Source organism: Oncorhynchus keta, chromosome 4 (assembly GCF_023373465.1).
Source record: "Oncorhynchus keta strain PuntledgeMale-10-30-2019 chromosome 4, Oket_V2, whole genome shotgun sequence".
Taxonomy (NCBI): domain Eukaryota; kingdom Metazoa; phylum Chordata; class Actinopteri; order Salmoniformes; family Salmonidae; genus Oncorhynchus; species Oncorhynchus keta.
The window spans coordinates 59,755,859-59,775,291 of record NC_068424.1 but is presented as its reverse complement, the minus strand read 5'-3'; the positions used below and the strand labels follow the sequence as shown (position 1 = coordinate 59,775,291).

General features: G+C 43.7%; 1 pseudogene; it reads right to left on the bottom strand.

The window, feature by feature from the left end:
• Positions 1-7,245: 7,245 nt before the first annotated feature.
• On the bottom strand, positions 7,246-18,313 carry LOC127929809 (piggyBac transposable element-derived protein 4-like; annotated as a pseudogene).
• Positions 18,314-19,433: the final 1,120 nt, after the last annotated feature.

Below are 19,433 nucleotides of genomic sequence, written 5' to 3'. Positions count from 1 at the left end.
TACAAGGGGATTGTGAGCCAAATGTGGAGAATCAGCATCATCTTCAATTTTACTATAACCACAAAAATAATCAACGGGATAAACTCTAAAGCTGTTCCCACAAGGGGTCAATGAAAATAACCCTTGATAAGAATAATGTTCTCATTTCAGAGGTTCCTTCCAATTCTTTCTGGTCACACTAGACACCAATGGATAGACAGAGATCACAGGAGGTTGGTGGCAACATATTTGGGGAGGACGGGCTCATTATAATGGCTGGAACGGAATTAATGGAATGGTAATCAAATTCATCACATGATTTCCATGTGTTTGATAGCATTCCTTTCACTCCATTCCAGCCAATATAATGAGCCGTTCTCCTCTCAGCAGCCTCCTGTGACAGAGATTTAATACACACCAAACCAATGCAGACTACCTTAACGGAAAACCTACTCAGGTGTAACTCATTAGAACATAGCAACTAATCTTCCAGGCATCCAAGTATCCCAACTTCACACTCGACTACCAACTTCAAGGATTAATTATATGCTAGTGATTTAGGTGATGAAGTAACTTGTCAGGAAGTACAACCACTGATTGGATTTAATATTTTCTTAATCATGAATTGACCTTGAATAATGGAGAAGAACATTTCATTCTTCAGGTGTACTTTTAAGTGATCAATTTGTTGAAAAGTTGTTTTGTGACAGTGAGTTGAAGATAAGTCCTCGCACTGACTCGGATAATCAAATCATGATTTAGGGAAATTAACCTGTCAATGACTGAATCATTTAATGAATTAACTTTAATCAATCAAATGCATTTATTTATAAAGCTCTTTTTACATCAGCCGATGTCACAAAGTGCTATACAGAAACCCAGCCTAAACCCCAAAACAGCAAGCAATGCAGATGTAGAAGCACGGTGGCAAGGGAAAAACTCCCTAGAAAGGCAGGAACCTAGAAAGAAACCGAGAGAGGAACCAGACTCTGAGAGGTGGCCAGCCCTCTTCTGGGTGTGTCTGGGTGGAGATTATAACAGTACATGGCCAAGATGTTCAAATGTTCATAGATGACAAGAAGGGACAAATAATAATAATCCCAGTGGTTGTAAAGGGTGCAACAGGTCAGCACCTCAGGAATAAATGTCAGTTGGCTTTTCATAGCCGATCATTCAGAGTTAAAGACAGCAGGTGCAGAAGCGAGAGAGAGTCGAAAACAACAGGTCTGGGACAAGGTAGCACGTCCGATGAACAGGTCAGCGTTCCAAAGCCGCAGGCAGAACAGTTGAAACTGGAGCAGCAGCACTACCAGGTGGACTATGTACAGCAAGGAGTCATCAGGCCAAGTAGTCCTGAGGCATGGACCTAGGGCTCAAGTCCTCCGGGAGAGGACGGAGGGGGAGAGGGAGAGGGAGAGAATTAAAGGGAGTATACTTCAATTCACACAGGACACCAGATAAGACAGGAGAAATACTCCAGATATAACAGACTGACTCTAGCCCCCCGACACAAACAATTGCATCATAAATACTGGAGGCTGAGACAGGAGGGGTCGGTAGAAACTGTGGCCCCTTCCAACGATTGCCCTAGACAGGGCCAACCAGGCAAGATATAACTCCACCCCCCACACCACTAGAGGGATATCTTCAAACCACCAACTTACTACCCTGAGACAAGGCTGAGTATAGCCCACGACGGTCTCCCCCATGGCACGAACCCGTGGGGTTGCCAACCCAGACAGGAAGATCACATCAGTGACTCAACCCACTCAGAGGCAGAGAATCCCTGCGTAGACAGGGGAACCGACCAGGCAGAGACAGCAAGGGCAGTTCGTCGCACCAGTGCCTTTCTGTACACCTTCACACCCTGGGCCAGACTGCACTCAAACATAGGACCTACTGAAGAGATGAGTCTTCAGTAAAGATTTAAAGGTCGAGACCGAGTCTGCATCTCTCGCAAATGGAGCTCTGTAGGAGAAAGCCCTGCCTCCAGCTGTTTGCTTAGATATTCTAGGGACAAACAGGAGGCCTGCGTCTTGTGACCATAGCGTACGTGTATGGCAGGAGCAAATCGGAGAGATAGGTAGGAGTAATCCCATGTAATGCTTTGTAGGTTAGCAGTAAAACATTGAAATCAGTCCTATCCTTAACAAGAAGCCAGCATAGAAAGGCTAGCACTGGAGATAAATGATACATTTTTTGGGTTCTAGTCAAGATTCTAGCAGCCATGTTTAGCACTAACTGAAGTTGATTTGGTGATTTATCTGGATAGATGGAAAGTACAGCATTGCAGTAGTCTAATCTATAAGTGACAAAGCATGGATGAGCTTTTCTGCATAATTCTTTGACAAGAAGTTCAACATTTTTTCAATGTTACGAAGATGGAAAAAAGCTGTCCTTGAAATATTCTTGATATGTTCGTCAAAAGTGAGATTATGGTCCAGAGTAAGGGGTACATTTTTATATTTTACAAGCAAACTCATACTACACAGAGGGTGGTACAAAAGGTCCTTACATCTGATGCTTTGCCAAATGTGGACAGCACTTTTGCCACCCTTCATATGGCATTATATTTGATAATGAATTTTAAAGCATCAATACACAGTAGTTTAAAGATAAGTGTTAAAAGTTGTTTGGTGAACTGACTATTACTAAAATGATTTAATTATTACAATGTCGAAGGGTACATTCATAGTTTATTATACTCTTTATTACTATCCGGAAGAATAGGCTATTCAAACTTTGGAAATAATTTAATCGTTATTATAAGTCAAAGCACCAAAACATTGGGAAATGACAGTCCTCTCTGCCCATACGAAACCATAATGAGACAATTTGTTTGTTTACAAATCTAAGTTATCACTCACACTTAAATGATCTCCCCAGTGCTAGAGCCAAATGGCTGTCAAAGCCTTGAATAATTTATTGAACTCCTATCACAATATACTGTATGGTGCTGACCAAAATACTTAAAAAAAAACATATTGTCATCGTCGTTATTGTTTAATCCCTGGGTAGTTCTGACATGTTCTCCATCTGTTGCAGCCTGCTGCTGTTGAGCTGTGTGATGCTTGGACACTGATAAAAGCAACTGTTTACTGTTTTGTGATCTCCAAACTGTTTAAGCTCTTACCATCATTCAAAGAAGGACTGCTGTGTGAAAGAGAGAGAGAGAGTGAGAGACACAGAGCGACAGAGAGAGAGACAAAGAAGAGAGCGAGAGTGGGAGGGGTAGATCTGTTATTGGGAGTGATGGCCGCAAACAGTGCAGTTGGCTCAAAAAGGCGCTTTTTCTTTGAGGCTAGTACTCTTGTTTCAAGCTAAGCAATTCCCTCCCACTCTCTTGCTATTCCCCCTCTCTGTTTTGTAGTTGGAAATGGGAAAGAAGGCTTTTTCTTCACGCTGCCAACTGCGCTGCAGCAAAATGTTATCATTCAATGTATCAAGCAATACCAGATTGTTGGCAAGTTATAGAAACAGTTTTTGCATCGAGTGCACATACTGTAGGCTACACACTCAAGTACATGGCATTGATTTAAGAGTTTATACTAGTAACTATTGCTCAGTACAAGCAAACCTATTGGCAGACAAAAAGATTCAGTTCCAGGTCATTTTGGATGTCAGGACGATCATGACCTCCTACCACGTCACACATTGTAAAACCCAGCTAGACTTAAAGGCCCATTCTGTGATTTCTGCAGCCATTTCACAATCTCCGCACAAGGGCACATTTGAAAACAATTAACAATAGTCTAAAAACAGTTCCATACATTAAAGGGTGACAGCACTTACGGAGTTGGCCTTGTTTGTCAAATCAAATCACATGTTATTTGTCACATGCTCCGAATACAACAGACCTTACAGTAAAATGCTTACTTATACAAGCCCTTAACTAACAATGCAGTTTTCAGAAAATACCCCCCAAAAAGTAAGAGATAAGAATAACAAATAATTAAAGAGCAGCAGTAAATAACAATAGTGGAGCTATATACAGGAGGTACCGGTACAGAGTCAATGTGTGGGGGCACCGGTGTCGAGGTAATTGAGGTAATATGTACATCTAGGTAGAGTAATTAAAGTGACTATGTATAGATAATAACATAGAGTAGCAGCAATGTAAAAGGGGGTGTGCAATGCAAATACTCTGGGTAGCCATTTGATAAGATGTTCAGGAGTATTATGGCTTTGGGGATAGAAGCTGTTCAGAAGCCTCTTGGACCTGGACTTGGCTCTCCGGTACCGCTTGCCGTGCGGTAGCAGAGATAACAGTCCATGACTAGGGTGGCTGGAGTCTTTGACAATATTTAGGGCCTTCCTCTGACACCGCCTGGTATAGAGGTCCTGGATGGCAGGAAGCTTTGCTCCATTGATGTACTGGGCCGTATGCACTACCCTCTGTAGTGCCTTGTGGTCGGAGGCTGAGCAGTTGGTGATGTGGACGCCAAGGAACTTGAAGCTTGAAGCTCTCAACCTGCTCCACACATCAATGCTCAATAAGAAATGCTAGCGGCCATGACTGAGTGGATTTTATTTTCTAGCCCGGTTTAACCCAGTAGGAGGAGTTTGATGGGGTGAAAAGTGATTGGACTTATTTAGGAACCTCCCCATGCAAAGCCCACGGCGAACTCATCTCAAAACGAAACTGACGTAGCCAAAGCTGGATTAAGCATGTGGAGGAATGAGTTGGATTCTGTTTTCACATGCAAAAGTGATTGCTTTTCATAAAAGCACTAATCTGCCTTGCCAAGAAAACTAGTTCAAAAAATGAAACATATATTTTACGGAAAAGATGTTGTATGTTTCTGAACAATGCAACATCCTGCCTTGTTGTGCCAACATGACAGAGCCGCACAGATTACTGTTCAATTTGAAAGGGTGCTCCTCCCTCACCGCTTTATCCCGTTCACATCAAGGGCCATAGACCGGTGCACTCAGGTTAGTAGAACTCGCTCACTGAAGGTAAACAAGACTTGTGGGGGTGTGGTTTGATGTGGGTGATTCTTGGGGGTGTCTTTGCCATTCCCTCATACATTTTTTTATGGCTGGCCATGCTTTCCACCTGGCTACCCCACCCTGGTCAACATCTCTGCACCCCCCACAGTAACTTGCCCAAGCCTCCACCATTTATCCTTCACCCAAGTCCAGATAGCTGATGTTCTGAAAGAGCTGAAAACTCTGGACCCCTACAAATCAGCTGGGCTAGACAATCTGGACCCTCTCTTTCTAAAATTATCCACCGCAATTGTTGCAACCCCTATTACTAGCCTGTTCAACCTCTCTTTCATATTGTCTGAGATCCCTAAAGATTGGAAAGCTGCCGTGGTCATCCCCCTCTTCAAAGGGGGTGACACTCTAGACCCAAACTGTTACAGACCTATATCTATCCTACCCTGCCTTTCTAAAGTCTTCGAAAGCCAAGATAACAAACAGATCACCGACCATTTTGAATTTCACCGTACGTTCTCCGCTATGCAATCTGGTTTTCGAGATGGTTATGGATAAAAGACAATACTGTGCAGCTGTATTCATCAACCTGTTCAAGGCTTTTGACTCTGTCAATCACCACATTCTTATCGGCAGACTCAACAGCCTTGGTTTCTCAAATGACTGCCTCGCCTGGTTCACCAACTACTTCTCAGATATAGTACAGTGTGTCAAATCGAACGGCCTGTTGTCCGGACCTCTGCCAGTCTCTATGGGGGTGCCACAGGGTACAATTCTCAGGCCGACTCCTTTCTCTGCATACATCAATGATGTCGCTCTTGCTGCTGGTGATTCTCTGATCCACCTCTTTATGACTTTATGACCAAAATTATCCTATTAAACTTTGTAGTCATTTTGACACTAGAATGAATGTTTCTGAATGTTTAAAACCAGAGAAGTTGGTTCTAAGGGGCAGTTGACCTGTAACCCAGAGGAGCTTTTAAAAAAACCTGGTGTTACAACAGAATTTCAAACAATGATGACGGCTTGGACTCGGCATCGACTCTCCTGAGACGCCAGCTATGTCAGGGGGCTTTCGTAGCTCCTCCTCCTCCTCAGTTCTCTTTCTCTGGGAGCGTCTAGATGTGATCTTTGAGGGATCCCAGGTAGAAGCCTGACTGAAGTGCAGGGCTAGATAAAAAGCACACACCGAAGATTGATGGCTGAAAGAGAGGTTCAGTCTGCTTGATGACAACTGATCAATTATTTTCTTCAGAACTTTTTCATTGTACTGAGTAATAGCAGAAGTTCAACTAGAAGGGGAGCATTGTGAATATTAAACTGTTCCTGCACGTTAGGTAATGAGGGACAGGAGGATGATATTCACATCCTAAACTTGAGTTTAGACATTTAAACATTTCAAAGAGCATGGGAAATTGGCAAGCCTCATGCACCTAATCATTATTCAGTTTTGAAACAGGTGTACCTAGCTAGTCAACATGTATACACAGTACCTCCCACTAAATGACTTTATACCTCTTTTCCCCTCGTGTCAAATGTGGATATCGTTTAGTTTACATACTGTAAGTTATGCCACAGTTAATACCGTCACAAATGATTGACCATTTGGAAGTGGGCCTTTTGAAGTATGAAACCATGGCACTGATGCAATGTCATTGTAGTGTAGCCCAGTTTCACAAGCACACTCTGTTTTAAGCTCATCCTTGCATAAAATGACATGTTGAATATTCATTATGTGCAGCTTTTGAAGTCTTATCAATTGCTTTCTATTCCTAACCCAGAGACTCAGTTTAAGACTTTCATTTAATGAACATTTCAACAAATATGCTTAAAAACTTAACAATTGTATTGTGCTTGCCTTCTGGTGGAGGCCTATTTTTAAAGGTGAGTGTCACGTGTGCACCTCTAGGTTACCAGTCTGCTTGTCATAGCACACACCATAGTAACGCGTAATTGCGTAGAATGGCGACTCACCAAAGGGAAGTTTCAGGAAGTTTTTGTTGTTTTTGTTTTGGAGGCAATGTCGGGTCCGGGTGTCTGGGCCAGAGCTACCTGGGAGGGAGGCCTCAGCCGGTTTGTCGGATTTCCATGCCTCGGTGGGTTTGAGAGGTTCTCGTGCCTCGACCGAGGCAACTGGGGAGGTCTCAGCCGGCTCATCAGGCTTTCATGCCTCAGCCGGTTCATCAGGTTTCTGCGCCTCAGTGGAGGCGACCGGTCCGCTCCTCATCCCCGGGATCTTCCCTGTGGTTGGCATCCTGTGGCTGGAGTTGAATGCTCCGGGGAGGGGGAACTGTCAGTACAGTATGCTCTCTCTCCGACGCTCTAGGTCGCCATGCTCCTCCGCCTCAGCTGGATCATCAGGTGTCCTGTGCCTCGGCAGAGGTGACCTGTCCGCTCCTGATCCCCAGGATCGCTCGTCATGCCGCACACCTGTCACCATCATAATGCGTAATTGTGCATTATGACACTTACCTGGACTCGATCACCTCCTTGATTACCTGCCCTATAATTGTCACTCTATTTGGTTCCTTCCCCAGTCGTCATTGTATCTGTATCATGTCGGTGCGCTGGTTGTGTTACGCGTTTGTTTAATTTATTTATTAAATGTTTTCACTCCCTGAACTTGCTTCCCGACTCGCAGCGTACATTGTTACCGTGATCAGACTTTTTCCACAGAATATTTCCAAACTTAAAGTCTCTGACACAGTACTCTATCCTTAGAACTGTGTTGCCCCATGAGAAATGAACAAACGTGACAGATTATCATATTGAAACATAACATAATGCATGATAATCAGTTAGGACAAGTGTAGTAAATGTTTATAGAACAATTCTAAAGACTCAACTTAAGATTCAAGTGTATATTTATCAAACCTAATTTTATTTGTCAATAGGTGTTGACCTTACCTTGAAATGCTTACTTACAAGCCCGTAACAAACAATACAGTTTTAAGAAAATAGAGTTAAGAAAAGATTTACTAAATTTAAAATAAATAAATAATAACAAATAAAATAACAATAATGAGGCTATATACAGGGGGTACCCGTATCAAGTCAGGTTAGTCGAGGTAAATTGTAAATATAGGTAGGGGTAAAGTGACTATGCATAGGCCTTCCTGTGTTTGGACCATGATAGTTTGTTGGTGATGTGGACACCAAGGAACTTGAAACTCTCGACCCGCTCCACTACAGCCACGTCGATGTGAATGGGGGCGTGTTCAGCCCTCCTTTTCCTGTAGTCCACAATCATCTCCTTTGTCTTGTTCACGTTGAGGGAGAGGTTGTTGTCATTGCACCACACTGCCAGGTAGGCTGTCTCATTGTTGTCGGTGATCAGGCCTACCACCGTTGTGTCGTCGTTAATGATGGCTTAGGAGTCGTGCTTGGCCATGCAGTCGTGGGTGAACAGGGAGTACAGGAGGTACAGGAGGGGTCTAAGCACGCACCACTGAGGGGCCCCCATGTTGAGGATCAGCGTGGCAGATGTGTTGTTACCCACCCTTACCACCTGGGGGTGGAACGTCAGGAAGTCCAGGATCCAGCTGCAGAGGGAGTTGTTTAGTCCCAGGGTCCTTAGCTTTGTAACAAGCTCTGTGGTGGTTGTAATGCCACAAAATAGGAAAAAAACACCAAGGGGGATGAATACTATTGCAAGGCACTGTATATGTGTGCCACAATTATTGGCACCCCCTTCTGTTCAATACTGCAAATCCCTTTGCCAAGATAACAGCTCTGAGTCTTCTCCTACAATGTCTAATGAGGTTGGAGAACACATGGCCAAGGATCTGAGACCGTTCCTCCATACAGCATCTCTCCAGATCCTAAAGATTCAGAGGTCCACACTTGTGGACTCTCCTCTTCAGCTCACTCCACATGTTTTTTATGAGGTTTAGGTCAGGGTCCTGGGATGGCCAAGGCAAAACCTTGATTCTGTCGTCGGTGAACCATTTTTATGTTGATTTTGGATCATTGTCCTGCTGGAAGATCCAACCACAGCCCAGTTTAACCCTTGTGTAGTCTTATCATTCTGTATACTCACATCAAATCAAATTGTATTGGTCACATACACATGGTTAGCAGATGTTAATGAGAGTAGCGAAATGCTTGTGCTTCTAGTTCCAACAGTGCAGTAATATCTAACAAGTAATCTAACAATCCCCCGCCACTACCTAATACACACAAATCTAAAGGGGTGAATGAGAATATGTACATATAAGTATATGGATGAGCGATGGCCGAGCGGCATAGGCAAGATGCAGTAGATAGTATAAAATACAGTAAAAACATGTGATATGAGTAATGTAAGATATGTAAACATTAATAAAGTGACATTATTTAAAGTGGTATTGTTTAAAGTGACTAGCAATCCATTTGTTACAGTGTCCAGGGATTGGGTTTCAGTGTAGGCAGCAGCCTCTCTGAGTTAGTGATGGCTATTTAACAGTCTGATGGTCTAGAGATTGAAAAACAGCTTCTATCTCTCTGTCCCAGCTTTGATGCACCTGTTCTGACCTCACCTTCTGGATGATAGCTGTGTGAACAGGCAGTGGCTCGGGTGGTTGTTGTCCTTGATGATCTTTCTGGCCTTCCTGTGACATTGTGTGCTGTAGCTGTCATGGAGGGCTGGATGTTTGTCCCCGGTGATGCGTTGTGCAGGCTGAATTTCTTCAGCCTCCTGAGGTTGAAGAGGTACTGATGCGCTCTTCACCACACTGTCTGTGTGGGTGGATCATTTCAGTTTGTCTGTGATGTGTATGCCCAGGAACTTAAAATCTTCCACCTTCTCCACTGCTGCCCCTTCGATGTGGATAGTGGGGTGCTCCCTCTGCTGTTTCCTGAAGTCCACGTTCATCTCCTTTGTTTAGTTGGCGTTGAGTGAGAGGTTGTTTTGCTGACACCACACTCCGAGTGCCCTCAACTCCTCCCTGTAGGCTGTCTCGTCGTTGTTGGAGATCAAGCCCACTACTGTTGTGTCGTCTGAAAACTTGATGATTGAGTTAGAGGCATGCATGGCCACACAGTCATGGGTGAACAGGGAGTACAGGAGAGGGCTGAGCACACACCCTTGTGGATGGGTCAGCGTAGTGGAGATGTTGTTTCCTACCTTCACCACCTGGAGGAAGCCCGTCAGAAAGTCCAGGACCCAGTTACACAGGGAGGGGTTGAGACCCAGGGTGTTGGTGTTGAATACTGAGCTATAGTCAATGAACAGCATTCGTACATAGGTATTCTTTTTGTCAAGATGGGATAGGGCAGCGTGCGGAGTGATGGCGATTGCCTCATCTCTGAACCTGTTGGGGCGGTATTCAAACTGAAGTGGGTCTAGGTTGGCCGGTAAGGTGGCAATGATATGATCCTTGACTAGCCTCTCAAAGCACTTCATGATGACAGAAGTGAGTGGTACGGGGCGGTAGTCATTTAGTTCAGTTATCTTTGCCTTCTTGAGTACAGGAACAATGGTAGCCATCTTGAAGCATGTGGCGACAACAGACTGGGATAGGGAGTGATTAAATATGTCTGTAAACACACCAGCCAGCTGGTCTGCACATGCTCGGAGGACGCGGCTAGGGATGGCGTCTGGGCCAGCAGCCTTGCGAGGGTTAACATGTTTACATATTTTACTCACGTCAGCCACTGTGATGGAGAGGGGGGTGCAGTCTTTGTTAGCAATCCGCTACGACTTCACTGAATTATCCTCAAAGTGGGCAAAGAAGGTATTTAATTTGTTTGGAAGCGTGATGTCGATATCCATGACGTGGCTGTTTTTGAGGTCCGTGATTTCCTGTATACGTCTCGTGTCTGAGCCGTTGAATTGCAACATGCTTAAATGCGGTGGTTCGCGCTTTCAGTTTAACCGAATGACGCAATCCATCCACTGTTTCTGGTTAGGCTAGGTTTTAGATGGTCACAGTGGGTACGACATCTTAAATGCACTTATTTATGAACGCACTCACCAAGTCAGCGCATAGGTCAATGTTGTCCTCTGAGGCTGATCGGAACATATTCCATTCCGCGTGATCAAAACAATCTTGGAGCGTGGCTTCTGATTGGTCTAGTCAGCTTTGAATGGTTCTCGTCACTGGGACATCCTGTTTGAGTTTCTGCCTATAAGCCGGGACGAGCAAGATGGCATTGTGGTCGGATTTGCCGAAGGGGGGGCGGGGGAGGGCTTTGTATGCATCGCGAAGTTAGATTAGCAGTGGTCGAGAGTATTAGCCCTACGTGTCATGCAATCAATATGCTGATATAATTTAGGTGGCATTGTTCTCTTGCTTTGTTTAAATCCCCAGCTACAATAAATGCAGCCTCCGGATATAGAGTTTCCAGTTTCCATAATCGAGTGAAGTTCCTTGAGGGCCGTCTTGGTGTTCGCTTGAAGGGGGATGTACACAGCTGTGACTATAACTGACGAGAATTCTCTTGGTAGGTAGAATGGCCGACATTTGATTGTAAGGAATTCTAGGTCAGGTGAGCAGAAGGAGTTCCTGTATGTTGTTATGATTACACCAAGAGTTGTTAATCATAAAGCATACATCCCCACCCTTCCTCTTCCCAGAGAGGTGTTTATCTCTGTCGGCGTGATGCATATTGAAGCCGGGTGGCTGAATCGGTTCTGACAACATATCCCGAGAGAGCCATGTTTCCGTGAAACAGAGAATTTAACATCTCTGATGTCTCTCTGGAAGGCAACACTCGCTTGAATTTCGTCTACCTTGTTGTCAAGAGACTGGACATTGGAAAGTAGTATACTCGGGAGCGGATAGCGATGTGCCGTTTTTGAAGCCTGACCAGAAGACAGCTCTGTCTGCCCCTTCTACGTCGCCGTTGTTTTCGGTCAGCTGCTGGGATTAGATCCATTGTCCTGGGTGGTGGTCAGGACAAGAGAGGATCTGCTTCGGGAAAGTCATATTCCTGGTAGTAATGTTGGTAAATTGACGTTGCTCTTATATCCAACAGTTATTTCCGGCTGTATGTAATAAGACTTAAGATTTCATGGGGTAACAATGTAAGAAATAATACATAAAAAAAAAAAAAATACTGCATAGTTTCCTAAGAACGCGAATTGAGGTGACCATCTCTGTCGTCGCCATCTAAGGGTCCCAAGGGTAAATAAGGACCCGCCTTCACTAAACCCCTAAAATAAAGCAGCTTAACGGATCCGGGAGAATTGTCATCAACTGACACTAATTAGCATAACGCAACGGACAAAAAATATTACTAGAAAATATTAATATTCATGAAATCACAAGTGAAATATATTGAAACGCAGCTTAGCCTTTTGTTAATCACCCTGTCATCTCAGATTTTGAAATGATGCTTTATGCAAAGCAAGACAAGCATTTGTGCAAGTTTATCGATAGCCTAGCATAGCATTATGCCTAGCTAGCAGTAGGCAGCTTGGTCACGAAAATCAGAACGGCAATCAAATTAAATCGTTTACCTTTGACGAGCTTCGAATGTTTTCACTCACGAGACTCCCAGTTAGATAGCAAATGTTCCTTTTTTCCATAAAGATTATTTTCGTAGCCGAAATAGCTCCGTTTGTTCTTCACGTTTGGCTAAGAAATCGACCGGAAATTGCGTCACGACAACCACGAAAAATGTTCCAAATTAGATCCATAATATCGACAGAAACATGGCAACCGTTTTTTATAATCAATCCTCAAGGTGTTTTTCAAATATCTATTCGATAATATACCAACCCGGGTCAGTTGGCTTCTTAGTAGGAGCGAAACAATGTCCGCAATTGTCTATTACGCACAAATCACTGAGAGCCACCAGGTGACCACTTACGCAATGTTGTTGCTCATGCTCATTTTTCAAAATAAAAGCCTGAAACGGTGTCTTCTGACACTAGACACATTAGGGAAGCCATAGCAAAAGGAATCTGGTTGATATCCCTTTCACTGCTCAATTGGGATGCATCGGAACGCAGAGGTTTCTAAATAAGAGTCACTTCCTGATTGGATTTTTCTCAGGCTTTCGCCTGCAATATCAGTTCTGTTATACTCACAAACAATATTTTTACAGTTTTGGACACTTTAGAGTGTTTTCTATCCCAAGATGTCAATTATATGCATATTCTATTATCTGGTCCTGAAAAATAGCCCATTTACTTAGGGAACGTTATTTTTCCAAAAATGAAAATATTGCCCCCTAATTTCAAGAGGTTATTAATTGAATTTTAATCCCCAAATCTATTTTGCATGAAGAAACAACCCGACATTCATTACAAACTTTGTGAATATCTGGATTTTCCCTCTTCACAATGCAGAAAGACTGCATTTAATCAGTGGACACCACTCGTTTTTATTACAACACACCTGTCATAATTATTTTCTTTAATAATAATAAACCTCTACTTTAGTATTATTACTGCTAACTGTACTGTGTGGGTGTAAACATATATTTTTTAGCAAGAGATAGCACTTGTTTAGCCTAAGAAAGTAGCAGAAATGTGCAGAAACTAGTTTTGAATGCATTTTATTGAAGGGAAACAACTTTTTTTGGGAAACATAGTGATGTGTTCTTATTTATATACTATAAATATGAGGAATGCAACTACAAAATAATAGTCTTCTCCCATTTTTAGAACCATTTCCCCCACCCACAAGGTGTATAAACAACACCATTAAATAAAAATTAAATAAGATAATAGATACAAAACAAAAATGTGAAGAACATACAGTTGAAGTCGGAAGTTTACATACACCTTAGCCAAATACATTTAAACTCAGTTTTTCACAATCCCTGACATTTAATGCTAGTGAAAATTCCCTGTCTTAGGTCAGTTAGAATCACCACTTCATTTTAAGAATGTGAAATGTCAGAATAATAGTAGAGAGAATGATTTATTTCAGCTTCTATTTCTTTCATCACATTCCCAGTGGGTCAGAAGTTTACATACACTCAATTGGTATTTGGTAGCATTGCCTTTAAATTGTTTAACTTGGGTGAAACATTTCCGGTAGCCTTCCAGAAGCTTCCCACAATAAGAGTGAATTTTGGCCCATTCCTCCTGACAGAGCTGGTGTAACTGAATCAGGTTTGTAAGGCCTCCTTGCTCGCACACATTTTTTCAGATCTGCCCACAAATGTTCTTTATGATTAAGGTCAGGCTTTGTGATGGCCACTCCAATACCTTACCTTTGTTGTCCTGAAGCCATTTTGCCACAACTTTAGAAGTATGCTTGGGGTACATGTCCATTAGGAAGACCCATTTTGCTTCAATATATCCACATCATTTTCATACCTCAGGATGCCATCTATTTTGTGAAGTGCACCAGTCCCTCCTGCAGCAAAGCACCCCCACAACATGATGCTGCCACCCCCATGCTTCACGGTTGGGATGTTGTTCTTCGGCTTGCAAGCCTCCCCCCTTTTCCTCCAAATATAACGATGGTTATTATGGCCAAACAGTTCTATTTTTGTTTCATCAAACCAGAGGACTTTTCTCCAAAAAGTATGATCTTTGTCCCCATGTGCAGTTGCAAACCGTAGTCTGGCTTTTTAATGACGGTGTTGTAGTAGTGGCTTTTTCCTTGCTGAGTGGCCTTTCAGGTTATGTCAATATAGGACTCGTTTTACTGAGGATATATATACTTCTGTACCTGTTTCCTCTAGCATCTTCACAAGGTCCTTTGCTGTTGTTCTGGGATTGATTTGCACTTTTCGCACCAAAGTACAGTGGGGAAAAAAATATTTAGTCAGCCACCAATTGTGCAATTTCTCCCACTTAAAAAGATGAGAGAGGCCTGTAATTTTGATCATAGGTACACTTCAACTATGACAGACAAAATGAGAGAAAAAAAATCCAGAAAATCACATTGTAGGATTATTTGCAAATTATGGTGGAAAATAAGTAATTGGTCAATAACAAAAGTTTATCTCAATACTCTGTTATATACCCTTTGTTGGCAATGACAGAGTCTTCACAAGGTTTTCCCACACTATTTCTGGTATTTTGGCCCATTCCTCCATGCAGATCTCCTCTAGAGCAGTGATGTTTTGGGGCTGTTGCTGGGCAACAAAGACTTTCAACTCCCTCCAAAGATTTTCTATGGGGTTGAGATCTGGAGACTGGCTAGGCCACTTCAGGACCTTGAAATGCTTCTTACGAAGCCACTCCTTCGTTGCCCGGGCGGTGTGTTTGGGATCATTGTCATGCTGAAAGACCCAGCCACGTTTCATCTTCAATGCCCTTGCTGATGGAAGGTTTTCACTCATAATCTGACGATACATGGCCCCATTCATTCTTTCCTTTACACGGATCAGTCGTCCTGGTACCTTTGCAGAAAAACAGCCCCAAAGCATGATGTGTCCACCCCCATGCTTCACAGTAGTTATGGTGTTCTTTGGATGCAACTCAGCATTCTTTGTCCTCAAAACACAAGTTGAGTTTTTACCAAAAAGTTATATTTTGGTTTCATCTGACCATATGACATTCTCCCAATCTTCTTCTGGATCATCCAAATGCTCTCTAGCAAACTTCAGACCGGCCTGGACATGTACTGGCTTAAGCAGGGGGACACGTCTGGCACTGCAGGATTTGAGTCCCTGGCGGCGTAGTATGTTACTGTTGGTGGCTTTGTTACTTTGGTCCTAGCTCTCTGCAGGTCATTCACTAGGTCCCCCCGTTTGGTTCTGGGATTTTTGCTCACCGTTCTTGTGATTATTTTTACAGTCCTTCTTTTAGTGGCAGAATTGGCATCTCCTCCTCTTGCCTGCTCCAGCTGCAACCTCAGGTGGATCAGGACAAGTTTTCACAAGTGCTGCAGAGGCTGCTGTGTGGGGGGGTGCACCCTTCTTTAGGGTCACAAGTGCCTTTCCCAGCTGCTCCACGAACACCCTCCTCTTATTCTGCTTATCAGGCATCCAGGTAGGGTTGATCTTGTTCCATATCACGAAGTCATTGTATAAGGACACATCAATGATGTTATGGAAGATGACCAGGGGCCAGCGGGAAGTCATCCTCCTGCAGCTGTAAGTTCCAATCCCCTTGTCCAGGTTGTCCACACCTGCTTTGTTGTGGTTGTAGTCCAGGATGATGGCTGGCTTCCTGTCCTCTCGATCACTGATCTCAGCCTTTTTGTGCTGTGTGCTCAGGAGGACCAAATTTTTGTTCTTCTTTGGGAGGTAAGAAACAAGAGTTGTGGTGGGGGTAAAGGCAAACTTTGATGAGAAGGCCTCTCTTCCCCTTGTTGCTAGGAGTGCAGCGGGGAGCTCAGGCTTGTTCTTTCTAACTGTGCCAACCATGGTGATCTTCCTCTTCACGAGCTGCTGGCTGAGTTTATAAGAGGATAAGAAATTGTCACACGTGACATTGTGCCCCCTCAGTCCATCTGTTACATCAAGCACAACCCGTATACCCTGGTTCTTCCTATCCGGGCCTCCACTGGTCGGCTTCCCTGTGTAGAATTGCATCTTCCAAGCATAGCTGGATTAGGCGTCACAGGCCACCCATATCCTGATGCCATACTTTACTGGACAGCGACCTTTTGACAAAATAAATTACTATCAGTAATTAGTATCAGTATCACAGAAAACAATCACATAAATCAATGATATTACTGCAATACATAATCAAATTAACAGTGAAAATCACTTACATTGCAGATATGAAGGTAAAAATGTACCTCTGAATGGAACCAATGTCTCTGTTACTTCAGACCCAGGTTTGTAGAGGTATGGCAGACGCTCCACTTTTCCCAGATCTCTCTTATGGCCCCCAGTTTGTCTCTCACACGTCCTGCAGGTCTTGACTCACGGTTATCAAATCGTAGCATTCTTGAGAAGGTGTGAAAGACTTTCAGTGGCATCGTGGCACGGAAAATCGCCCTTCCACTCTCTACTTTTCAGAGACTACATGTGGCCTCGCCTCAGGACCTATACACACCTGCTAAGATTAGCAGCCCTATGTAGGCTCGCAGGGCAATCAATGAATCAAATGTATTTATCAACAGATGTCACAAAGTACTATACAGAAACCCAGCCTAAAACCACAAACAGCAAGCAATTCAGATGTAGAAACACGGTGGCTAGGAAACCTAGAGAGGAACCAGGCTCTGAGGGGTGAGCAGTCCTCTTCTGGCTGTGCCGGGTGGAGATTATAACAGTACAAGGCCAAAATGTTCAAACGTTCATAGATGACAGGGTCAAATAATAATAATCACAATGGTTGTAGAGTGTGCAACACGTCAGCACCTCGGGAGTAAATGTTAGTTGGCTTTTCATAGCCGATCATTCAGAGTTAGAGACAGCAGGTGCGGTAGAGAGAGAGAGTTGAAAACAACAGGTCCGAGACAAGGTAGCACGTCCGGTGAACAGGTCAGTGTTCCATAGCCACAGGCAGAACAGTTGAAACTGGAGCAGCAGCATGACCAGGTGGACTGGGGACAGCAAGGAGTCATCAGGCCAGGTAGTCCTGAGGCATGGTCCTAGGGCTCAGGTCCTCTGAGAGAAGAGAAAGAGAAAGCGAGAGAATTAGAGGGAGCATACTTAAATTCACACAGGACACCAGATAAGACAGGAGAAATACTCCAGATATAACAGATTGACCGTAGCCCTCTGACACATAAACTGTTGCAGCATAATTACTGGAGGCTGAGACAGGAGGGGTTGGGAGACACTGTGGCCCCATGCGACAATACCCCTGGACAGGGCCAACCAAGCAGGATATAACCCCACACACTTTGCCAAAGCACAGCCCCCACTAGAGGGTCACTTCAAGCACCAACTTACTAACCTGAGACTAAGCTGAGTATAGCTCACAAAGATCTCCCCCACGGCACGAACCCGAGGGGGGCGCCAACCCGGACAGGAAGAACACGTCAGTGACTCAACCCACTCAAGTGACGCACCCCTCCTAGGGACGGCATGGAAGAGCACCGATAAGCCAGTGACTCAGCAATGGCGGTTCGTCGCTCCAGTGCCTTTCCCTTCACGTTCACACCCCTGGGCCAGACTGCACTCAATCTTAGGACCTACTGAAGAGACGAGTCTTCAATAAATACTTAAAAGTTGATACCGAGTCCATGTCTCTCACATGGATAGGTCGACCATTCCATAAAAATTGGAGCTCTATAGGAGAAAGCCCTGCCTCCAGCTGTTTGCTTCTAAATTCTAGAGACAATAAGGAGGCCTGCGTCTTGTGACTGTATCATACGTGTAGATATGTATAGCAGGACCAATATGTACGGCAGGTCAATCTCATCCATCTTTTTCCAGTTGTCTCCATATTTACGGAAACCCTTCAAATGTGTTATCTCCAGGATGATTTTGCGATGGCTGGTGTGATGAACATGTAGAATGTTGAGGCGACATCCTGGGCATGGGCAACTGCATGTCTTGTGGGCCCTGTGGTCATTCTTATGACATTTTGTGCTGCCATCCCTGGTTGTCATGGTGACAAGGACCATGTTATTTTGATGTTTGACAAACATGTCTCTCTTGGGGGATTTCTTCTTCCCCATCTTCTTCTTCAGATATCTCCTCCTCTTCTAAATCATTGTTCTCTTGTTCCTCCTGGACATCTGAAAATAAATCTGATATATAACCTGTTGGGCACTGAAACGTGCACTCGTGGCTTCAGCAAATAGAGAACTGGGGGGACTGTCATCTGCAGCACCTTTATGGCCTCTGACTGCATTCCCCAATAGTAAACAATGCTTTCAAGAAATGTTAATTTTGTCTGAAATGTTGTTTATTTCTTAGCAGAGGCCGTCGGGTTTTGATTTAATATCTGCTGGTACTTGATAGAGTCCATGATACCATGTATTCTTACAAGTTGACCAGGGCCCTTGGAAGAAAAACAGCACCACAACATTAAAGATCCCCCACCATACACAGCGGGGATGATGTTCTTTTCTGCATGGCTATCTTTCTGTTTACGCCAAACCCACCTCTGGTGTTTATTTTCAAAAAGATCTATTTTGGTTTCATCTAACCATAGAATTGGTCCCATTAAAAGTTCCAGTAATGTTTGGCAAACTGTAGGTGCTTGAGTTTGTTGTTTAATGACAGTCTTTTTAAGGCAACCCTCGCAAACAACTTGTGGTTATGTAGGTGGCGTCTAATCATAGTTTTGGAGACTTTCTGACCCCAAAACCCAACTAACATTTGCAATTCTCCACATGCGATCCTTGGAGATTTTTTGGCTACTCGAACCATCCTCCTCACTGTGCGTGGGGTCAATATAGACACACGTCCTCTTCCAGGCCGATTGTTAACATCTCCAGTTGCTTTAAACTTCTTAATTATTGCCCTGATAGTGGAAATGGGCATTGTCAACCAATGAGCTATTTTGTATAGTCATTTTCTGATTTGTGCAGCTCAACAACCTTTTATTCCACATCATTACTGTATTCTCGGGTCTTTTCCATGGTGATGGATGACGATGGGAACCTGGCCTGTGTCACATAGTCATACCCCAGTGAAACAGAAAGTCATAGTTTACCACTGAAGTGTTCCTAATTACTCAGGTGAACTTAAACATGTAAAATATGAATGGG